Source organism: Schistocerca nitens, chromosome 5, assembly GCF_023898315.1.
Source record: "Schistocerca nitens isolate TAMUIC-IGC-003100 chromosome 5, iqSchNite1.1, whole genome shotgun sequence".
In the NCBI taxonomy this organism is placed as follows: Eukaryota; Metazoa; Arthropoda; class Insecta; order Orthoptera; family Acrididae; genus Schistocerca; species Schistocerca nitens.
In genome coordinates, this window is record NC_064618.1 from 127,299,044 (window position 1) to 127,323,810 (window position 24,767).

General features: G+C 42.8%; 1 long non-coding RNA gene across 1 annotated transcript in view; it reads right to left on the reverse strand.

Moving 5' to 3' along the window:
• The window catches only part of LOC126260866 (uncharacterized), a 180,714-nt gene extending 159,117 nt beyond the window's left edge, over nucleotides 1-21,597 (reverse strand). Inside the window, exon 1 of the long non-coding RNA XR_007546652.1 lies at nucleotides 21,177-21,597. This is a non-coding gene — a long non-coding RNA (uncharacterized LOC126260866). The remainder of the gene's footprint in view (nucleotides 1-21,176) is intronic.
• Nucleotides 21,598-24,767: the final 3,170 nt, after the last annotated feature.

Below are 24,767 nucleotides of genomic sequence, written 5' to 3' on the forward strand. Positions count from 1 at the left end.
TGAACGGAATATCAGACCGGCTTTGTAATTCGCTTGAAGAACTGCTAGTGAACAAAGCAGAGCATGCCATTCTTAACGGAGATAAAACTTCAGACGCAAAATTAACTCACAGCTTTACATCGGCCAGTACCTCGTCTCCTACTTTCCGCTGTAGAGTTAAATTCTCATTCTGGAAATATAAGACCTGTATTTAGAAGGTGTTTTGAATACTTAAGGTTTTTTTGACACCCTTTGAGGCACGGTAGTGCGTAGTGTTTTTGGTGTTTCCATTATTTTTGTTCACGCTCTGTAGGTATGTATTTATGTATGTATGTTCAACATTTCCTCCTAAATTATTCAATATATCACTTACTATCTGGAAGGTGGCACTTTGCGGGTGAGAACCGCCTACCTCTCAAATGGACAGGAAGAAAAGCGCAACGCACAGGGTGCGAATAACCAGACTACTCTATGTTCACCCAGTGTTTCAGAATGAAAGCACTTAGCGACTTGCTACGAACTTTATACACAATTTCAAACCTTTATTAAACTTTTTATTGCTACAGACTCCACAAAATGATGAAAGGAAAAGCATTTATCGCTTACTGCGTTTTCGACGTTTTCTCGATGCTCATGCAGTAAGACAGTCGCATCACGCATGACGTTTTAATCTATTACTTCTTACCACGAATTCTATTCACAGCAGATTTCGCAGATATCCGGCCGCGGTGGCTGAGCGGTTCTAGGCGCTTCAGTCCGGAACCGCGAGACTGCTATGGTCGCAGGTTCGAATCCTGCCTCGGGTATGAATGTGTGTGATGTTATTAGGTTAGTTAGGTTTAAGTAGTTCTAAGTTCTAGGGGACTGATGACCTCAGATGTTAAGTCCCATAGTGCTCAGAGCCATTTGAACCATTTTTTTTTCGCAGATAGTATACACATATACCACAATGTGCCTAGAAAATTATATCACTGTACGACACACAGTGTATGAGATACGACTTCTTGAAAACTGAGATGCGTGAAAAATGATATTTTCTGAAAACGGAGCGCGAAATACCAGACTGCAGTCATCGAGCGCTCGACAGTGAGAGCACTAAGCTGCTTCAATGAACTTTCAGCATAATTCCGAACTTTTCGTAAACTTTTTCTCCCTTACATGTTTAACGTCAAATGTTTAAGACATTAACTCATTTGTAAAGCAGTAAGAAGTTTTAAGTTGTTTTATACAGAGGAGTTCGAGTATGAAGGTGGTATATTCGCTACTTAGTATCTGGAAAGTAGCACTGTGGGATTAGGAACCACCTACATGTCACAGGGGTAGAAATGAAAAGGGAGCGCTGCTATTGAAGCACAACTTAGCAGCACCTCGAGCAATTTTAGCCACATTTGTTGGGTACGTGAATTATTATTATATCCATATCCCACGACCACTAGGGATAAGGTGGGTGGATGAGAAGTGGTGACGTAAAAATGTTCGATACCGACTGGTTGGTATTTAGTTGACTTTGAACATTTTTAAAAGAATGATGTGCAATTTTTCTCCTATTTCTTCTGTTCCGTGTGTCAACCAGACAGCGAGAATGACACGTTGCAGCAAGCCTGTAATTTTGTCAACGTGTTTCGTGGCCAAAGATCGAGCCACACGGGTGAACATCACAGATAAATTTAACATCTTCTCTTAAGTTATATGGCGTAAAACATCAGTGCCATACATATGTATGTGTACTAAGTATATGAGTATGTCACATACGGATATGTTCAACATCTCCGGCTAAGCTCCCGATCGATTTCAAACGAACTTGGCACACGCTTGTAATGGTTCTTTATTTACGTGACCATTACGGCACTCCAACCCCAGTTCTCGATACCAGTAATATCGTACTACCCTTCTGCGAAGAAACAGACATATTTTTGTGACAATATTCACATTTGGTTTTATTAATGTATAGGTACTCCGATGTATCGATGTATTACAGTGATATGGTTCTTGTGTGTATTCATTTCTGTGGCCGGCCATTGTGGCCGTGCGGTTCAAGGCGCTTCAGTCTGGAACCGCGTGACCGCTACGGTCGCAGGTTCGAATCCTGCCTCGGGCATGGATGTGTGTGATGTCATTAGTTAGGTTTAAGTAGTTCTAAGTTCTAGGGGGCTGATGACCACAGATGTTAAGCCCCATAGTGCTCAGAGCCATTTGAACCATTTTTCATTTCTGATAGACTGTCATAACCGTTTTGGCGCGAATGCGCACAGAGCAGTCTTTGTTTCACTTTGCAGAAGTTAAGTTGTTATTTCGCTTTGTAAAAGAATAGTCAAGTCTTATGTTTGGTTAAATTGGAAATTAAATATATGAAGAGTGATACAAAACTGTTTTCTTGATGATGTGACAATTACGAAGAAGTATATGTGAATTTACAAGAAGTTTAATAAAAATGTGGATCGTGAACAGCAAGCCAAAAATTATTTCTACCATACCATTGTTCTGATCTGGGATTGTTCGTGCATTAAGAATTTCCTGAAAAACGCATTTGTTAGGTCTTCAAATATTGCTAAAATACAGATCTGGACCTTCTAGCAGTCAAAGTGGAATCACCCTAGAATCAACAAGATGAGCCATAACAACTTCGACGAAATCTACGTGGTTATCCAGTCAAGATAAGTGCCAAAATTAATGATTTTTTTTTACGGTGACTTCATTATTTCATTCTGACGATACCATCCCAGTAAATAACTTTGTTGTTGCCCGATAAAGCGAACATATGCTGCGTGAGCAACATTATTAATCTGATTTCTAACCTACTTTGCAAGTGGTGGTATTGTTAGAAGCTTTACTTACTATCTGGAAAGAAATACTGTGTAGGAAAAAACTACCAAGGTCCCGTCGGGGTGGGGGTGATAACAGGATCATGGACAGAGAATCGGGAAGGAGGGAACGAAGAGAGAGAGAGGGGACAGGGAGATGGATAGAGGGAGGGGAGATAAGGAGATGAACTAGTAGATGATTGGAATAAATAAATGTCCGAGCAACATAAGAGTTTCGCAGCTAAGGATAGAAACAAATTATTAATAAACTGCTTATTTTAATAATAGTAATGTGAACCACAGCCTGCAGTAGCACCTAGGGCGCAGGACAAATAAATAAAAATAATAACGAACTGTAGAGAGAATACTTCGTGAGGAATAACCCCGGTTGTGAAAAAAGGAACAACCTCTGCAAATGGAGCAGCTGAAGCTATTGCCGGCGTGCACTGTCCAACGAAGCTGATAGTTTTAGAGCCGTGACGGTCTGCGGCTGCACCTACCTTAACGCAGGTCCCTCGGCTGCGCCAGCCCCCGGTTCAAACTTATCGCGGCCGTTGGCTGTTTGCGGAACGCACGAGCCCGGCCTATCACGAAGCGTATGCGTTCCAACTCTTCGCCGGCATCTCTCGTCGGCCGAATCTCCCACTATAGATAGTAATTACGCGATACCACACAGCTTGTTTTACATGTCGCTGGAACGAGTAAACATTCGACTGGACGTAATTACCGCCTGCTTTGCCTGACGTACAAACTGGTGAAAAAGAATGTAGATGTGAAGACATTTAAAACCGACTTGAACGAAACCGAACACCTGTCGAAGCATATCGAGCCCGCTAAACCTCTGCCGATCATCCTGTAAGACTACTGTGGTACAATGATAAACGCTGATTTCATCCTGACAGATTTCGCACCAGCTTTCAAACTTGTTCAAAGCACGACCAAATCTATGCTGAGTTCTGATTTAAATCAAGGCCGCCTCCTCCGCCGCAAATAATAATATCTGCGCACGTTATGAGAGCGCTTTATTTATTTAATCGTATGGTGATTTTATACAATATACAGTTGATATAAGGTAAATGATTTTATACAATATACATACGATATAAGACAAGATTAAACCTTAAAGTCCGTGTTTTTCAACGAGTTAATTAAGCTGGGTGTGAGAGTGAACAAGTCATCGGGAATTCCAGAGTATGAATGAAGTGGACAGCGTTGGACTAAATGTTCAATTGTCTGCTCTTCTTGATTACATTCACACATTGGTGAACTGATCCAGCTGCATTTGTAGCTGAAGTAACTACAACAAGCATGTCCAGTCCTTAACCTGTTGAGGCGGCACCAGAGTTTCCTCGGTAGGTCAAAACCTTTCGGCTTCTTTGTGGGATCAAGGTTCAAATGGCTCTGAGCACTATGCGACTTAACTTCTGAAGTCATCAGTCGCCTAGAACTTAGAACTAATTAAACCTAACTAACCTAAGGACATCACACACATCCACGCCCGAGGCAGGATTCGAACCTGCGACCGTAGCGGTCGCGCGGTTCCAGACTGTAGCGCCAGAACCGCTCGTCCACCAGCGGCCGGCCGGGCTCTTGTTCCCAATGATTTGTTGCCCATATGTGCTTCCAGCTTTCATTTAGATCAAAAACTTAACATTGATGTTGTCAACATTCAAGAAGCACATATCAAAGATGAGCAAGATCTTCAGCGCGGATGAGAGCGCTGAATAAATAAATAAATAAAGGTATAATGGCAAAATATTCCTATAGTCTGAATATTGCCCGCAAGGATTACATGACAGGGAGTTCTTCCAAGTATTTTCTTCCTTTTATTGGTACATTTAAGAGACGTATTCACTAAAACATAAGGAAATTAATTCACACATCATTTTTTCATGTCACATTCGGTTCATGCAATGATTACAAAATGTTTCGCAGATATATTTACAGTCAAATTACTTAGTTCTTTTGACAGATACGGCTAATGTTAAAAATCACCTTAGAATAAAACAACTATGAATTACACGCATGGAACGAACGAAAGATTTCTTCTGCGAATGACTGGAAACGTTCGAGACTTCTGCTTCGTCTCTGATATCAGTAACACTGACACATTGTCTAAAATTTAGTTAAAATAAGATTTTCTACATGTATACAGTTCCAACATTTTGTTGGTAAAGAATCGGCAACTTAAGATTTGATAATTACCTATTCAGAACTTCTGTCACAGTTGTGTGTATTTTATAATGGTGACTAGTTTCGAACGTAGCCGTTCATTTTTAAAGCAAACCTGCTCTGGAGTGCTTATCGAAGAAAAACCTCACCGACGTATTAACATAACATAGTCTTACAACGGATACGGCGGTAATCGTAATACAGAGTGATACTTTGAACAGGTGCAGCAGTACTGACAACAAACAAACAAACTCACAACAGGTGTCGCTAGTTTCCTGTAGGAAACCATTTCTTTTCGCACCATCAACTGTGAAGGATTTTTAAAATTAATGTAGGTTAATTCTTACAAAGAAGAAAACAGCAACCAGCCACTATTAATACTGCTATTTATTTAAGTAAATAACACCGTTACCGGTTTCGAACTGGCAAGTTCATCATCAGACGGCTATTCACATGATTTTCAAGATACACTTCACATTATCGTCCCTTTTCGATTTTTATTATTCCACTGTGGCGAAGTATTTTCGGTGTGTTGTTGCCCTACGGTAGAAAATAGTGTTAGAAGCGCCCTATCTGAAAATAACTAACCTCCAAACGATGAAATACAGCGTAAATAAATATGTGAGGTTAAATGGTTATGGTTATGGTTTACGCTGTATTTCATCGTTTGGAGGTTAGTTATTTTCACATAGGGCGCTTCTAACTTTAATTTCTACCGTAGGGCAACAACACACCAAAAATACTTCGCCTCAGTGGAGTAATAAAAACCGAAAACGGACGATAATGTAAAGTGTATCTTGAAAATCATGTGAACAGCCGTCTGATGATGAACTTGCCAGTTCGAAACCGGTAACGGTGTTATTTACTTAAATAAATAGCAGTATTAATAGTGGCTGGTTGCTGTTTTCTTCTTTGTAAGAATTAACCTACATTAATTGTACACAGCCACGGCCTCACCATGTCAGTTTTAGAGTAAATAGCATTTTTAAAATTATGTATTTGCTGGCAGTTTTCGTCAAGTAACTGCAACCTGTCAAGCAGTATCCAGCTTTCGTGTGTATGTGTGCGTGCGTGTGTGTGTGTGTGTGTGTGTGTGTGTGTGTGTGTGTGTGTGTGTGTGTGTGTGTGTGTGCGTGCAACATGTACGTTCGAAATGAGGATGTACGAAAACATCCTAGTCATGGAACTACGCCACATACATGCACAGATCGATAAAATGTACCTAATACATGGCAACTCTTAGTTGGAAGGCTGTAACTTCAGTATCACATAATCTAATTTCAAAATTGATCTGTGCTGTTAACGTTCGTTTATAATTTACATAGAACTGAAATAAACGGTCAAGTCGAAAAAAATGTGTGTCAAATCCTATGGGGCTTAACTGCTAAGGTCATCAGTCTCTATGGTTACACACTACTTAATCTAAATTATCCTAAGGACAAACACACACCCATGCCCAAGGGAGGACTCGAACCTCCGCCGGGACCAGCCGCACAGTCCGTGACCGCAGCGCCCAAGACCGCTCGGCTAATCCGCGCGGCAGTCAAGTCGAGGCATCGGCGAGTGCGTCAGAATAAAATGGAAAATAATTAGTGGCTAATTGCTGTCACTGGTGCATCGCGTATCCCAGAAACAGGCGCGCAGTTTTACCTATCCATAACTGATAAAGTTGCTACAAAATTAGACTTTCCAAATACTGACATGCACAGCGGAGGTAGTGTGCGACAGAGATAACAGAGCACAGAGGCCTGTGTGGCTTATCGCGAGCTGCAGGCATCTGGCAGCAGAGGAGCAGATGTAGAGGCGAAGCGCCCGTTCGCTGCTGCTCCGTGGGCGAAGAAAGGAACGGCGTGTGACGTCACTGCCAGGGCGCGCGCGGCGCGCTGCGGCGGGAAACGAGGTTACGGTACACTAGGAGAGTGGATTCGCCGTTGGACGCGGCACCTGCGCCTGCGAGCCAGCTCCTTCCTGCCTCGCTAGAGTCGCCAAAATTCCTTAACGTAGTCGTCCTAGTAGCAACACACGGACAACCTCACCCAGTTCCACAAAGGGCGTCTCGTATTTTGCTGTCCACTCTGCTGCGACGATTGTGCATAGAGTGATTTTTCTTTTTTTACGGCAGTTAAATGTAGTGTCAACAAACGGCCCTTTCCACTCGAAAAGCACCGGATTTGTCCCTACATTTGGCTTTCTCCTGCAACGAATGAACAGTAATGAAGAGTCACTTTAAAGTCAGTTTTGTTTCATTCCATGCAGCGGCTCAGAAAATGAGGGTACGTGACATTGACGGTGGTAGTTAGTGGACGTGCTGCAGCCGATTGCCAGATCGAGCTACCAATCGTAATTCCCAGTATTGTTTTCGAGGTGATGTTTCACTATCATCAGGAAAAACTGACCCTACGACTTAGCTTAGAAGCTAGATTAAGAAAAGGCAAAACTACGTTTCTAGCATTTGTAGACTTAGAGAAAGCTTTTGACAATGTTGACTGGAATACTCTCTTTCAAATTCTGAAGGTGGCAGGGGTAAAATACAGGGAGCGAAAGGCTATTTACAATTTTTACAGAAAGCAGATGGCAGTTACAAGAGTCGAGGGATATGAAAGGAAAGCAGTGGTTGGGAATCGAGTGAGACAGGGTTGTAGCCTCTCAAAGATGTTATTCAATCTTTATATTGAGCAAGCAGTGAAGGAAGCAACAGAAAAATTCGGAGTAGGCATTAAAATCCATGGAGAAGAAATGAAAACTTTCAGGTTCGCTGATGACATTGTAATTCTGTCAGAGACAGCAAAGGACTTGGAAGAGCAGTTGAACGGAATGGACAGTATCTTGAAAGGTGGATATAAGACGAACATCAACAAAAGCAAAACGAGGATAATGGAATGTAGTCGAGTTAACTCGGGTGATGCTGAGGGAATTAGATTAGGAAATGCGACACTTAAAGTACTACAGGAGTTTTGTTATTTGGGGGACAAAATAACTGATGATGGTCGAAGTAGAGAGGATATAAAATGTAGACTGGCAATGGCAAGGAAATCGTTTCTGAAGAAGAGAAATTTGTTAACATCGAGTATAGATTTAAGTGTCAGGAAGTCGTTTCTGAAAGTATTTGTATGGAGTGTAGCCATGTATGGAAGTGAAACATGGACGTTAAATAGTTTGGACAAGAAGAGAATAGAAGCTTTCTAAATGTGGCGCTTCAGAAGAATGCTGAAGATTAAATCGGTAGATCACATAACTAATGAGGAGGTGTTGAATAGGATTGGAGAGAAGAGAAGTTTGTGGCACAACTTGACTAGAAGAAGGGATCGGTTGGTAGGGCATGTTTTGAGGCATCAAAGGATCACTAATTTAGTACTGAAGGGCAGCGTGGAGGGTAAAAATCGTAGAGGGAGACCAATAGATGAATACACAAGCACATTCAGAAGCATGTAGGCTGCAGTAGGTACTGGGAGATGAAGAAGCTTGCACAGGATAGAGTAGCATGGAGAGCTGCATCAAAGCAGGACAAGACCACAACAACAGTATGTACCCTCTATTTTTTCTTAATAGCACCTAATGTTGTTCATGTAGCTGTTCGTATTCTGCATTGCAGCTGATATGACAAACTATACCAAATGTAAGCTGTACTGCAGACGACAGAACTACACGAACAACGGCAAGTAATTTTAAGAAAAAATAAAGGAAATATACTGATGATGGTCAATCATCACTGGAATATGTACGGGTGGAAAAGGTAGAAAATTGTTTGCTCAAAACAAAATCCGTTTCCAAATCTGTTTATCTTAATATGCGGCTGAGATTCGATACCTTGATGTCTGCCTTGAAGACGGCTTGCTCTTCAGATTTCGGGGACCCAGCAATACATGTCAGGTGAGTGTGGCAACAATGCGTGATTACGCCGTGCACAGCATCACCATTTGAAAATTATTTGATCTACACCACTGCAAGGTATTAAGACGTTGTTTCTTTTCCGGAAAAGTAGCTGAAAGTGACGAGGTGGTTAAAACAATAATCTGGCATTATGAGGAAGCAGGTTGGGGGAGGGGAAGGCATCAATTTTCTCTCCGCTCATCCTGATTTCCGTCGTTTCTTTAAATTACCTCGGTTGAAGTTTGGTTAGTTCGTTAAAATTATCAATGCCGCTTCATTCAGAAATGTTCAAATGTGTGTGAAATCTTATGGGACTTAACTGCTAAGGTCATCAGTCCCGAAGCTTACATACTACTTAACCTAAATTATCCTAAGGACAAACACACACACACACCCATGCCCGAGGGAGGACTCGAACCTCCGCCGGGACCAGCCGCACAGTCCACGAGTGCAGCGCCTGAGACCGCTCGGCTAATCCCGCGCGGCGTTTAAGTACGTATTATAATATACTCTTTACGTGTATGTACATATTGTACCAACACTGAACACACTACTCCAGTGTAAGATCGAATAAACGCGAAAGATGATGCGGAGCAAACAACAGTGATGAATATCCAGGATGTTCTCTAGCACTACAAAGATGCCGGTTCTAGGCACTTCAGTCCGGAACCGCGTTGCTGCTGCGGTCGCAGGTTCGAATCCTGCCTCGGGCATGGATGTGTGTGATGTCCTTAGGTTAGTTAGGTTTAAGTAGTTATAAGTTCTAGGGGACTGATGAACATAGATGTTAAGTCCCATAGTGCTCAGAGCCATTTGAACCATTTTTGAACTACGAAGATGATGAGACTTCTAAATACATTTGTAGACGTTATGCAGCCAAACAGAAACAAAACGACAGATGGACTCCGTCATATGACCAATTCTGAATTGTCACTGACCTTTTAGACACGTTCCTCTGGTACGTTACTGTACCCATTTAGGCAACAGACGACGGCTGAGTCCTACCTCTTGTCTAATTATTTCGCTGTCTCCTTTCTTTTTCGAAATATTCACCCATTGCGGCATTTAGTCAAACCTGTGACGCTCACTGACGAGGAACTCTAAGAAAATAGTGGTTAGGTTGGCAGGCAAGCTGAGTAATGTAATGCTGCCGACACCAACTGGCCATACCTAAACAAGACTTAATTGGTTACTTTGTATTTTCCCTGCACAAATGCCACTGGGTCGTCAGAGCGGTTTTGAGCATTGCTAAAGTACGCGTCCATAATGGTCTTCTGACATCACCATCCCGCTCGTCGACGTGTCCGGGATTTGCGTCGTCAGGAGGGGTGCAGACAGCGAAACATTTTTACGTGGGGGCGAGAGAAAGGCAGCAGCAGCGCACCTGTCAGCGAGCGGCTTTTCTTAGCGCGAATGTTTCCTTTTTTTTTTCCTCCGCCTCTGCACGGTTTGATGTCCCGCCGACAGGGCGCTCATCGGAGCCGGACCGTGAAGGCTGCGCGCGATTCGTCGGCCGGCGGCCGCGGAACATCGGTAATTTGGCAGCCGGCGGGCCGCGCGGAACGGCAGGTGGGAGGAAGGACCACTTCTCTCTTATGTGGGCGCTTACAACTTTGCGCTTAAATTATACGCCAGTGTCGTGTAATTACGTGACGTAAGAGACGACTTCCCTCATAAGCGCGCTACAAGTAGATCGGGCTCATGTCTTCCGCATATGAAGTGGCGAAATCACATCGGATGCGACCGGAAAAGCTGTAAAGCATTTCGACGTCGTCCTCAGATAGTTTCCGTTATATATCAAAAGTGGTTGTAGCCAGCTATAGGAAGTATTCCGCGATTCTTATTTCTACAAAATAACACTTGTTTTCCGTCAGTATATCGTTCTTTTATTATCTAAAATGACCGTAATCTGATAGTGTCTGAGAGGAAAAGTGGTACTCCCACTTTTAGGGACTATAGAAAAGGAATTTAAGGTGCAAATAACTAAACTGTGTGTACGTTTCATCAAATGAATCACGAATTATCTAAAGCATGAATTTACATTACACGAAAACTTAAAACTAGCCGGCCCGGGTGGCCGAGCGGTTCTAGGCGCTTCAGTCTCGAACCGCGCGACCGCTTCGGTCGCAGGTTCGAATCGTGCCTCGGGCATGGCTGTGTGTCATGTCCTTAGGTTAGTTAGGTTTAAGTAGTTCTAAGGGACTGATGACCTCAGAAAGTCCCACAGTGCTCAGAGCCAATTGAACCATTTTGAACTTAAAAATAAATAACAGTCGTGTTCTAATGCTTCGTTTAAAATATTATAGACAATTTAGTTGTAACATGTAGGAATGAAGGGCAAATAGCCCACAGACTAAAGCATAAACCCAGCAGGGCAAAAAGAAGCGATATGAATAAATCTGGGGGGGTGTATAAAATCAAATGTGCAGTATGTAATAAATACTATCAAGGCAAACTGCCCGAAACTTTAAAATCCTATATAAAAAACATTATGGGCACAATAATAGGACGACGTTTGTGACGCGCATAAAAAGGAGCAGACATTAACTTCGTAAAACAGGAGAATAGACTGCAATACTGCACAGAGCCCTAAATTGGTTTTATTTGAATATGCTAGAAGAATATGAAATTCGCGCCCATTGGCTGTTGAACGAACGAAGCGATGTTGCAGACAGTAATTATTATGAAGTGTTTAAAGACATATTTTAGCATTTATCAGCACATCCTGTGCGGATAGGTGGGACGCTTTACCACACGTCTGCTGCGGCGGCCGTTGGTCACTGGAAACGTCCAGTTTCACAAGGTGGAAGAAACCTCAGCGTGGCGCTGCTTTCAGCCTGGCATTTACTCGGCTCGCTCTACGATGACTTCATGAAGAAGGTAGTTTCTGAGCTGTACCACTCAGTTTACTCACAATGCACAGAAATCTGTTCTGGAGAGGTGGTACAATAACAACTCCCACCAGAGCTACTTGAGAGCTCCGAATGCACTTTCCTCTTAGACATAGTGAAGTGCGTTCACCGGAACAGTGAAGGCCACGTCCTCTGACAGTGCTACTAAGTATCAGCACTGTTTTCTTTCTTTAGATCCAGATGCTATTAAAGCAGACATTGTCTTTATAAGGGAAGTTATCACACCATGTCAAAGTCAAGGTTAAAGTCTACACGAATGAAGCATTGATGTCTCACATAAAATACATAAACCATAAAACTCATCCCTCTCAACAATGCTGTGCGACCTGTCACCGAGGTAAAAAGGAAAGACATGATGCCACTTCTCCCGTACATCCCTCCGGTGCACCACGCTTTCTTCACAACCAACTGAAAACTGCTAATTTGGCTCAGGAATCTTGGACCTGGACATGTTGATCTTTTGACAGAGGAAGATGATGTGGACGGTGAACTCAAGTAAACAGACATGCTCCATTATAAAGCGTCTTGAAATATCAGCATGACAAGAGGAACATTTTAAGAAATTTCGACATTTAGAAACAACAATTTATTTATATTCCGTAGATGAACGCACTGCGGAACTTTTAGACAGACCCAGTAGGTAGTATTCTAGGAACTAATAACAATAATGCAATTATTTTAACCCAATTTGTGAGAGAAAATTGCATGATAGGAACAATAAGTGCAGACTCACATTTACTGTATCACATTATGTTTATGTTTTATAAATAAATTGCAGTTATGGAGATTAAAAGGTAGCGTACTCCTCAGGTATTCAGCTTCACCGAAACCGTTTATAATAATGGTGGTAGAGCCCTGGATTTATGCCTTTCATTATGAGTAAATTTTTGGGAGGGAAAGTGGTACTCCAACTTCTAGGGACTATAAAAAAGGAACTTAAGATACAAATAATTAAAATGTCCGCAGTAAACGTAATTAAAACACTTTATTTTACATTTCATCAAGTGAAGCACGAATTATTGTAAAGCTTGAATTTACATTCAACGAAAGGCAAAACCTTTCATTTCTCAGAAGTGGGAAAAAGTTCAGTTACACCACTTTGCTCTCAGCGGCTCATATTAAAACCACTTTTAATCGTTTCCATATAATAAAATTTATCAGTCTCATAAATAGTGTGTAATGTTTTTTGTTTATTTATATAGTATTTCTAAATCCGTTAGAACATGCAGACACAATTAATTTGCGTACGGGATTTTTACGCTCGTCAAATTTCTTTTAAATTTTAGTATAAATCGACAGTATATGAGTTTGCCTTTATTATATGACAGTAAAACTGATAGTGTTTCCGTTAAGGCTGGTAACTCCATAACTAAAAGAAATACTTAGTACATCGTTTGTACCATTAACATAAAAAATGTAGTTCTTTAATACTGTAAGGACAGTATTAGAACCAAACATAGCAAATATTTTTGTCTTTTAACAATTCTGAAGATGTATGTCACTGCCCGAAACCGGTCGTTTTGAGATAATACAACAGCGACGGCAGAAAGAAAATAAAGCGCATTTTCTATTTTCTCTTGGGTTGCTGTAGTCTGTTGGGAAAATTATTCCTTGCGGTTCGTGCCTGTTGAGGCAAGAAACTAGTAGAAGTAACGTTTGAACAGACAAATGCATCAGCTTCTTATTCACACAAATAATCTGAGTAACTTGTAGCATTATAGACAAGAGTGGCGATCAAATGATTAAGTCGTACGAAGACTGTCAGGTTTTTGCAGTCACGTTTTCGATGCCCTTCGGGCAACGCTAAAACCCCCTGAAAATTTCCACCATGGAAATTCGTCGGAAACAGCTGTCAAAATCTTAACACTGCACGACTTCCCGATATGTTCGAGCATTAAATCGTGGAAAATTTATTAGTGTTTTGAATAGTCGGTGTCCTTTAAGTTCAACGTGCACTCTATTGATGTTTAAAGGCAAACTCAACCGTTGATTCTCGTCCGAGATTTTCATTGACGCTGTTGGTTAACAAATGAATCGACCCAGGGAACACCTTTGGCGATTCTGTTGCCCTTATAAAATGGAAATCATAGCAAAAAAGCGATTTCTTGCAGGGTTTCTATCTAGAGTAAGAGCAATACGTGCCAATCATTTAGTCGGCTGCCACCCAGTTGTAAAATAACCATGAATGTTTTACAGACAATACACGCTAATTATACTTACACAATAAGAAAAGCACGAAGTGATTTACTTTCAAATGCGCAAGTTGTCACAGTTCTGCATATTATTACTCAGAGAATAAGACGAAAAACAAAATGAGATTGGATTACCGTTAGTGGAAAGTTTTAGCGGAAAAATTATTGGCGTTTCGTGTACAATTTCGCAATGAGCATATCGGACATAATTTTGGCGCTACTTCGCCTTTGGAGTACGTGAATTCGTTAAAAAGGTTGTAGTTTCTGAAAATTTCCAAACTCAAAACAGCTGGTGCAGAGTAAAGTACTGCATGACATTTGCTGCGAAGTCTAGGGTAAACAGTGCTTCAAGTCGCGCATATGTATGTAATGGTTCACAAGGCAAGCTCCCTGAGTTATCTGCCGTAATATAATCTCGCGTGACGAGAAGAAACTGCTGTTCGGGTCTTGTAGCGAGTGATGTCGAAAGCATGTAGAGTGGCGCGCAGGCAGGCGGCTGTGTTTGTCGACCGAGCGGCGCTGCGCGTGGGTCGCACAAGCGACCAACCACGAGCCACCAGCTGAGCGCCGGACAAAGAACCGAACGAAGCGGCGCGTGCGCGCCGGAGACTTCAATGCGCGGTTGGGACAGCGGCCGGGCCGTCGCAGGTAGCGAAAACAACCTGGCGCAGCCCCCGCGCCACCAACCTGTGGCGTTACACCAGGGCTCTCTGGCGGCCTCAAATTGCAAGTGAGCCGAGGGGAAAGAGAAGAAAAGGCTCAGTTAATTCATCCACATTAATTACCCTGATTCCTGTCGCTACTGACACTAGGACGCGTGTTTCCAGAGAAAAATATTCGCTCAGGAAATTTAATCGTTGCAGAAGGAAATCGTATAGAAAGAAAGTCAAATTTTTTAAAAAATTGTCTAACATTGCTGTTTCTCATCCTGCGGGTCTCCAAGTCTTCTTTGGATGGGTATTGGGAGCCATTAAGCCCTTTCCTTAAATTTGCAACCGTTAACGACTAATAGCTTTCAACTTTTCTTTACACTACTTTCCTTTTATACGTATACTTAGTCTTAAACGTGCTGTCAATTATTTTGGATGCTGCATACTCAGTAACGTGACGGAACACCGACCAGAGTAGCCGTTAGGTTAATGACATTTGATGTTTTTTTCACCCGTTTCACTGGAAAATTATATATTCTACTGATCATTTTACACTGAACAGATTTATTTAAATTTTCAACAACAATTCTAAATGGGCCGTGAAACTTTTTTTTGCTATTTCAATAGACAGCTGCACTGATTTGTCCCTCCTGCCATTTAGAATTAAGTTTCTCTGTAAGTTATTTGGGAGGGGGAGGGGCGGGGGGGGGGGGGGCAAGGGTCCAGGACATAAAAACGTGGAAAAAGTGGTAGTTACCTGCTGCTACATAGCGTCTTGTCCACACTACTTACATATCAAACCCTATTATTAAGAGGCAGTTAACTTTCGTACATGCTTCCAAATTTTACACAGAACGGCAGGTGGGAAAACTGTAAGAAAATAATTTTCTTTCACCACGTAAATTTATCTGAACAATACTGCCAAAATTATGTATCTTGGTGTACATGAGTAACATAATCTATTCGTAGGAACATCTAAGCTTTGTTTAGTGTTAATACGTATGCACATCTTTGCAAAAAGATGCCAAAGAAAGTAGCAGTCTGTCATACCTTTTCTTTTTTTTAATCGAAGACCTTTATAGCATGGTAGTATGCCTCAGGTGTAGGCCCACAGGAGGGAGGACTTTAAGCGTGCACTTTGTAACAGAAGCGTAGTTCAGACCAGACCTGTCCAGCGCAATAATACACGGCTGTAGTGGCGGAGAAGAGGAGAGAATAAATCTTAATGGTCTGGGAACCTGTACGTATTTGTACACGAATGTGCTGCATGCTGATGTAACCAGATCGTGGATGCTAAAAATGCTGTGATACAAAACATAGCGCTGATCGATGACGGTAATCGTTTCTGAGACAGTTACTACATGGACCCGAAGAAACAATCAGATAAAAAGCTGGCTTCTTGGTTCACTATTGTTGATCTTAACTGTTCCGCACATGATTCGGCATCTATTCCGTTGCTAAGGTATGCTTAATCCGGGTAACAATGGTCTCTGATGTGCAGTTATCATTAATGGCAATAGTGTGATGTAGCACTTGCAGCCTCAGTCAGATCAGCCTAATTTCCTAAAAACTTAAGCAGTTGCGATCAGAATAGCATTAGGGAACAGCTTTACTGAAGCAGGGGTTTAGTGCGGTCAGCGGTATCATCGTTTAGAGCGTCAAAATGTTCAACAATCTTAAGTGTGAAATTCTATGGAGAAAGAAATACGGGGTAAAGTGTAACTCTACAGCTTGAACAGCAGTAGCCTTATGGTGATTTGTTCGGCGATTCTACGAATAATTGTGTGCCGAGTTTTTATGTAAGTTGGAAGAACTAATTCCTACAGTATTCTGCAAAACGAAGTATGTATACAATAAACTGTCGTTTCTGGTATACTCAGTATCAGCTGTTTCTATCTGCCGTTTTATTTACTTGAGATAAACATTCCGTACCTACATAACAATGCAGTCAACACGAATGTCTAAGTAAAAATGTACAATGCTGCTGCCTCGTCAGATTATATGCTTTTCTTTTATTGTGTGTTGCACGACGCATGCAAACTGTATACTCTCTCTCTCTCTCTGATCTCTTAACACCCTGGACTACACAGAGCAAAGCCGTAAGTGCACCAGCTAGCCGGGTATTTATGTTGGCTAGAAGCATTTCCTCCCATCAAGAACATGGTGGTGCCGTTAGCGCAGCCTTGTAACCAACTGCATTCCGCCGCAGGTCCGACCTCCGACATTAAACAAGCACTGACGAAGGGGCCTTTGCTGAGAGCAGCCGGCATTACACATATTCGAATAATGACTGAAATTCTTAACTGTCTCTCAGCTAAATTATGATTTGTGACATAAATAAAAATAATAATAATTTAGAATTCTTGTTCGCCGAGAATCGTTTTTCTTCGCTGCAGGGACATATTCTGACAATAAACTTAGTAGTTAATGTCTTTGGTATTAATGAAGTTTTCATTATGAACATACTTTGATTAATTTTGAGATTTTTTGTCATTCAGTTAGATCGCAACGACCTTCTTACCGGAAAACTACACGTTGTGATCAGTCGACAGTCAAACTTAATTATGCTGAGAATAATTTTTATGTGGTCAGATAGTGAATACACTGTACACAGTACCGCACGACATTTTCTTAAAACACTCTGTACAGCGCATCCCCTCTATATCCACCGTACCCCTAAAGTTTATAATGATTAAGGAAGTAAATAAAAACAAACACTGTAGTGGTGTTTGGGTCCGATTCCCCGTTCGCTCATACTGATGTAAATTTTAACGTGGTTCCCATGATAATACAGTTATGTTGGCTACTCGGAAATCGTATTCTTGTAGTCATACCATCGATCTACGTCACTGTTTATTGAAGTAAAATAACTGATGAATTCACAGTGCCATTCCTAGCTACAATGTGGGTTGTAGACTGTACTGCAATCTCAAACAGCATGACATTCCTGGAGAAGAAGCTCTTCAACGAACCAGCGTGGTTTCAAGAAACGCTCATAGAAAACACTACTCCCTTGAGACAAACATAATATCTTGTGTATCGTAGATGCAGCTGAACATGCAGATTCAGTGTAATACTTCTGAAAGTTGTTTAATACCACTATATGGTTGACCGATAACCAAGATACGGTTATACGAGCACCTTCTAACAATCTAACACGTTTAAGTGGCCGAAGTAAGTTTTCTCTGATAGACACAAGATAACTGTACATTATGGCCCTTATTAGCCCTAGAACACTAAAGGGTGGAAAATTTTACATTGTTACTAAACCATCTTAAATTTCGGCACATTTTTTTTCAAAGGATGTTATAATTGGTAGATTATGCACTGGTTAATTACAGTTGTGAGGTCTCCATTTTACTATCACGTACAAAATGTCCTATTTTACACGCTGTATTGACAATACCAGATTGGCGGGAACCGCAAATTAGTACTAACTGCAACAGTAAATTTGACGAGGGTGTGGTAATCTAGGGTTAAGAATTAACCCTCAGAAAAGCTTGGTCTGCACAGTATGCAACAGGGTATATTTCACAGCGAATATGCAACAGAATCGAAAGTAGTCTCACCATAAGCCGAGGGTAGCTCAACTTAATCGCTGATATTCTCAGTACATATCAACGATTTTTCAGTTAGTAACAAGCAGCAATGCCGTACTGTTTGGGTGCCGACAGCTGTTTTGCACTGTGGATAAATAGAGAAACCAATGCTCGCAACAAAAGGAAGTGTGTGGTATCCGATTTCAATAAGTGTTTAACTTAAGGAGCCGGCTGTGGCGGAGAGATTTTAGGCACTTCAGTCCGGAACAGCGCGACTGCTACGGTTGCAGGTTCGAATCCTGCCTCGGGCATGGATGTGTGTAATGTCCTTAGGTTAGTTAGGTTTAAGTAGTTCTAAGTTCTAGGGGACGACATCAGATGTTATGACCCATAGTGCTCGGAGCCATTTGAACCATTTTGAAAAACTTATGGAACCTGATGCAACGTTTAAGTGTCTTACGCTAATACAGCGATTCGATATAAAATGTACTGAGCACACGACATAGATAGTCGGGACTGGTCTCCGAACTACTTCTCATATTACATCTCCTTCAGCCGTCATAACAGCAGACCAGTTTCTGTACAAGTTGTTGATAAGCTTGTGCCCCTTTATTTGTCACCGATTACAAACAGATGTATTCAGCCAACATTATAAAAGGCCTTTTCTAAATCTACAGACCCCATAAACATGGCTCTGTCCGGATAAGGTTCTACAACGCGCACGGAGACGTACATCTCGTAATTCTTCCTTTCACTCCGTACACGAATGGGATAGGACAGGCGGTGAATAATAATTTTACTTACTAGCCTCTAATACGCGCTGTACACTGGATTGCGGGAGTGTATATGAAGGTGCAAAACTCATTTTAGTGAACAGAATCGAGAGAAGGTAGGGCTGCACCTGATTGTGTCTCCTGAAGTTGAAGCGAAGACCGCGAAAGGTGTTCTGGTTAAAGAAAAAAAATATTTTTGACTGACGGGTCGTATTTGTTCACAGTAGCTGTAGCGATAAACATGTTTATGCGGCACATGCCAGCGCCGAGGTGGGTATGACACAGTGGGAGGGCAGAGGAGGCGACGCGGTGGGTAGCGGCTTCCGCGCGGGCAGAGCAGGCGTGTAGTGTAGTGTAGTGTAGTGTAGTGCAGGCTGGCAGCGCGGCGCGGCGGGAACCGTGCCAGGCGCAGGCAACACCAACACTGCCTTCACTTCTTCCAGTTCCAACTGATCCTTGTATGTGGAAACCACATGTACTTCTTCCTTTTGTCGTATTATAAAACAATAATGTTACGCTGCCTCCGGGGCAAGACTTCGCTGTGTTTGTGTGAGGTGATTTTTCTTTATGAAATCTCACGATTTCTGTCCGCGTTTGTTTTAACGATATGTACGTTTTTTAAAGATTCTACCTCGAGCAAAACAACTTTTCGTTCTTTTTCTTCACCTATGCACGTTTCCGTGGTTTTACACCGTTTTCTATTTGCTTTACATCTTTTTTTTTTCTATATCGCCGTCTGTTGTAGTACAGCTGATATTTCAGTACAGCAGTAATGCAGGAAACTGATTTCGACATCAACGACGACATGTACTGTTACGATAAGTATTTTTGATAAACGCTTTTTTTTATTATCATGACAGTTCCAAAATGGTTCAAATGGCTCTGAGCACTATGGCACTTATTATCTGAGGTCATCAGTCCCCTAGACTTAGAACTAATTAAACTTAACTAACATAAGGACATCACACACACATCTGAAAGGCAGGATTCGAACCTGCGACCGTAGCGGTCGCGTGGTTCCAGACTGAAGCGCCTAGACCCGCTCGGCCACAACGGCCGGCCATGACAGTTCCAACTTAACTGTGTTCTCGACTAATATATACTTATTGCCTGACTGGAAAATTGAAGGAAATCCGCTGATGAAGGTGTAACATCACCGAGTCATGAAAGAAGAGGGGCGGGGGGGGGGGGGGAGGGGAGGAAGCAGATACGGTACCGGTATCGTATTTTGAAAATATTATTTCAAGGGTATTTTCTGAGAAGCAGGACAGTGACAGGCATTTGTGTGTGCCAGATAAGATAAATGTTTATACCGAGTGTCTGACGGACAATCACCATGCGTATACTTTGTGGGGAATTTTAGAGAAATGAGCAGGCCTTATCGAGTATGCATTTAAGGGAAATAATGCACGATAAACTACAACATTTCTTCTGGAACGCATACTGCAGATTTTCTTAATGAAACGAGAAGACCCTCGTATATTATTTCGTCTGATCGTACTAAATTAGTTTAATTACTACAGATGCATCTTCTATTTAAATTATTGTTTGACTGGAAGGTGATCAGCTATTAAACTAGTGCTGTTACGATTTTGTAAAGAAATTACAGCGCGACCGCTACGGTCGAAGGTTCGAATCCTGCCTTGGGCAGGGATGTATGTGAAGTCGTTAGGTTTAAGTAGCGCTAAGTTCCAGGGGAGTGATGACCTCAGATGTTACGTCCCATAGTGCTCAGAGCCGTTTGAACGGTTTTGAAAGAAATCAGGCATGATGAGTCACGTTATAACATCGGGCGTGTGTGTGTGTGTGTGTTAAAATTCTCTGCTCCTAAGAAAAGTGCAAAATTCGAAGTGTAAGCAAAACTCGGTGCGGCAGTTCTCTTCCGAGCAGGCAACCTGCAGCTTCGTTTAAGAGGTGAGCAGTGTTCTGCCTCCTCAGCCCAGTACTTCCCATTAGCCTTACAACTCTTGCACCTTTGTCTGACGAACAATTAACGGCATTAATACATCTTTTTTATTATATGATCCCAATAATACGCATTAGGCTGGGGTACACTGTGTGAAATCAAAATAGTCCGATGTAGTCTGGAGCAAGAGAAATATCTTGAACTGCAATATGAACAAGAAATACTGTTGAATACTGAAAGTGCATAGGAGCTGCGCTTGTCTACGTGACGCAATCAGAACAAAACAGAGCGACAGAAAAGGTGGGGGGGATCAGCGAAAGCGTTGTTCCCGGCCGTCGGCTGGCGAGCAGCAGTGGCGGAATTCCGCCTGCTGTTTGCTTACCTGAGCGCCGGCGCGGCTACTGCGACGCCAGCAACATTGGCCACGTTTGAAGATCAGTACAGTTCCACAGAGAGGTTGGGGAGTTCGTCCTGAAAGGTGTAGGGGGCAGTAATGTGTATTTCTGAAGCGAGCGTACCGTCTGGGACTGATAAAAGCGGTAAACAGCTGGCTCGCTTCGAGGAAAGTACTCCACCGCTACAGTCAAGTCACTTTCACACGAAACGTTTGAGGCGAACCTCTCACACAAACACGAGTGTTACGGTATGTTTTTATGTTGGATGGCTCCACAACAGCACGGAGTGGCTAGTATCGGACGGTCTGCAGTTCCTTTGTCGCACGTGGCGCGTGTCCTGACGCAGACGCATACGCAGCACGCACCGCCCGCACGCACACAGCCGCCGCTCGCATGCCCCGGCCGTGAGCTCGGCGCAGACTGCCGGCGCAGGTAAGACCGGACACCGGGCGGGCCACTCAAGGTGCGCCAGCGCCTCGGGCGGCTCAGGTAAATACGCCGGAGCAGGGGGGGAACAGGAGGCAGCGCGCGCCGCGCCGGCCAGTGCTGCTCGCTCCCGCCCCTGCGCCGTTGAACGCCCCGTTTGTTTACATCTGGCCGCCCAACTGCGCACGGCGGGCGAGCCGGACAGTCGGCGGGCGAGGAAGGAAGCTCGGCGATTTGCGGCACGTCGACGACGGGGTCGTTAGTGAGGGACCACGAGCTGGGATTGGGAAAGGATATGCGAGGAAATCGGCCACGACCTTTCAAAGGTACCATCCCGGCATTTGTCTTAAAGAACATTCACAATAGACAGATGGCAATGTCACAGTCCATTGCAGGTGTGTTCACATTAGATGCAACGTAACGTCATTTCGCTGAGCCCGAATGACAGCCTTTGCCTGCAGACAGTGAATATCAAACTAAGGGCGTCATTTCCAAAATATTAATTGGTTCAAATGGTTCAAATGGCTCTGAGCACTATGCGACTTAACTTCTGAGGTCATCAGTCGCCTAGAACTACTTAAACCTAACTAACCTAAGGACATCACACACATCTATGCCCGAGGCCGGATTCGAACATGCGACCGTAGCGGTCGCTCGGTTCCAGACTGTCGCGTCTAGAACCGCATGGCCACTCCGTCCGGCAAATATTAATTGTAAGCTAAACAAATAAGGAGCAGAACTAATCTGAAGGATTCTGCGAATGACAGACCAGCAGCAGACAAACTCTAAGACTTCACTGGTGTAAGGCAATGCTGTTCTTGGAAGTACAGTGTATGCAAATTATGGTAATGAGCACCATTACATTGAAATGCAGAGCTAATAAAAATACCGAATAACGCTAACTGTGGCTCGTAGGCTAGCCGAGTTTACAAGATGTTTACGTCGTAAACGAACTTTATTGACTTATCACTAACTGCAAGGAGTGTGGGGAGTGAAAAAGCAAATTTAAATATCTTCAACATTTCGCGGCCCTGTCAGCAACTTTGTAAATATTAATTTTAATTTTAATAATTAACAGCCTCAGTAGCACCGTTTGCCTAGAATTTACCTAGGTTTCAGTCTCGGGATAACCCAACCTTCTTCAGAATAACCGTAACTACCGTCTTTCCATAGTGGACATCGTCAAGGTAAAACAACAAATCCATAAATTATCGTCAGACTATAAAACTTATCTGGAACTGCCTTGGCCCCACTTCGCGAACGCGATGCCGCAGCCACGAGTGCTGTACTGCAACTCGGAAAAAGCTAATCCCGTAATGCTGATCCGCAAACCGTCGCGCAACCACAGACCAGCCCGCTAATTGTTCTTACAATGGCCCATGCCTATACTAAGTCATCAGATGAGAATGTGGGGCAATGAATAATGTCACTAATCAGGAAGAAGAGTCCATGATATTCCATCAGACCCTAGGGACCATGCGAATTTGAGTCACCTAATTCCTTTGATGGGGGTTGATCCACATGCTGATGGGACACGGATCTTGTCTAAATTATCTCCATAGATTCAATATAAGAAGCAACGACAGATGCGCTTGTGGAGAAATAAGAACACCAGAACATGTATTGATAAAGTGTCTCGAACGAAAGTTCTGATTCGTGAAGGAACTGATTGCTTACGAGGGGTGCAGAGGTGTGCACGGCCGCGTTTGCTTGAATATATATATGTGTGTGTGTGTGTGTGTTTATTTTGGAACGAGGACTTGTGGACGAAAGCTTATGCGTTTAACAGCCTTTTTGTCGCGCCTGTGAGAGACTCAACATCTCAGCTTGGTGAGTAGCAATCAATCCTTGTCATAATATTGTCATTATTCCATTCTGGATTTTCCATAGTTTTATTCTTTTTAAGTAGTTAACTAGTAATGGGTCTCGGGACTGTACAGATATCTTTTCTAAAATAAGGAAACAATTTTATTAATGTACCACGGTAACAACAATAATAACTGTAAACACGGCCCGTTGTTGCTTCCAGGATGCAGGTCATATGTAGAAACAGAAACTATTAAACATGTGTGTGAAATCTTATGTGACTTAACTGGCCGGCCGCGGTGGTCTCGCGGTTCTAGGCGCGCAGTCCGGAACCGTGCGACTGCTACGGTCGCAGGTTCGAATCCTGCCTCGGGCATGGATGTGTGTGACGTCCTTAGGTTAGTTAGGTTTAAGTAGTTCTAAGTTCTAGGGGACTAATGACCACAGCAGTTGAGTCCCATAGTGCTCAGAGCCATTTGCACCATTTTTTTGACGAGAAGAATGTTGTTTACGTTATGATGCAGCCTTAGCTCTGAGGGTTTTCAACAGAATAGCACTATGGTGGGAGGACTGAGCACGGAATGAAACGTGGCTTAAGATGATAGTCAAAGGTGAAGATACAGAAGGAAAATAGAATTAGTGACTGAATAACTGTTTTATTTGTATTCATCCCTCATGACACCGTCCTTTATAGTCGAAACATTCGTGCCGAAGGAATGATGACACTGAGACGGTTGGAAATAAACAGGAGGTGGTGGTAAGCGGAGTGCAGCGCGGCCGTAAGTGGGCCAGCGGTAGCTGGGAGGGGTGCAGAGGTGTGCAGCGCCGGAAGGCGGTCCCTAATTGCCGGAAGTGCCGCTTGCAGCCCGCTGAGGCACGCAGCCGGCAGCCGGTAGCAGGACAGGCAGGGGCCGCTCTGTCAGGATGTCGCGTGGCCAGGGGTAGGGGAGTAACAGCAGCAGCGCCAGCTCACCTTCCTTACCAACATCACACTGTACCGACACCAATCACTACGAAAACCTCTACTTTTTTATGACTCCCTCCTCAGACACCTAGGCGCCACGTGACGATTTCGATTCTCTATCATTCCTTCTTTTCTTTTCCTGCAATATTTGTTCATCTTCTCTCCGTGTCTTTTTATTTCTTTTCTTCAGACAATTTTCAAACTTGCTCTCTTACTCTGTCTACCTTGGAATGATTTTAAATTTAATTTTCCTTTAATTTACGTCTATGGTCACAATCTTTTTCGTTTAACAGATTACCGGTTTCGGTCTTTAATGACCATCATCAGATCTGCAGCAAAAATGGGAAAAATATAAATACACTCACAAACTGTATACAGCTTA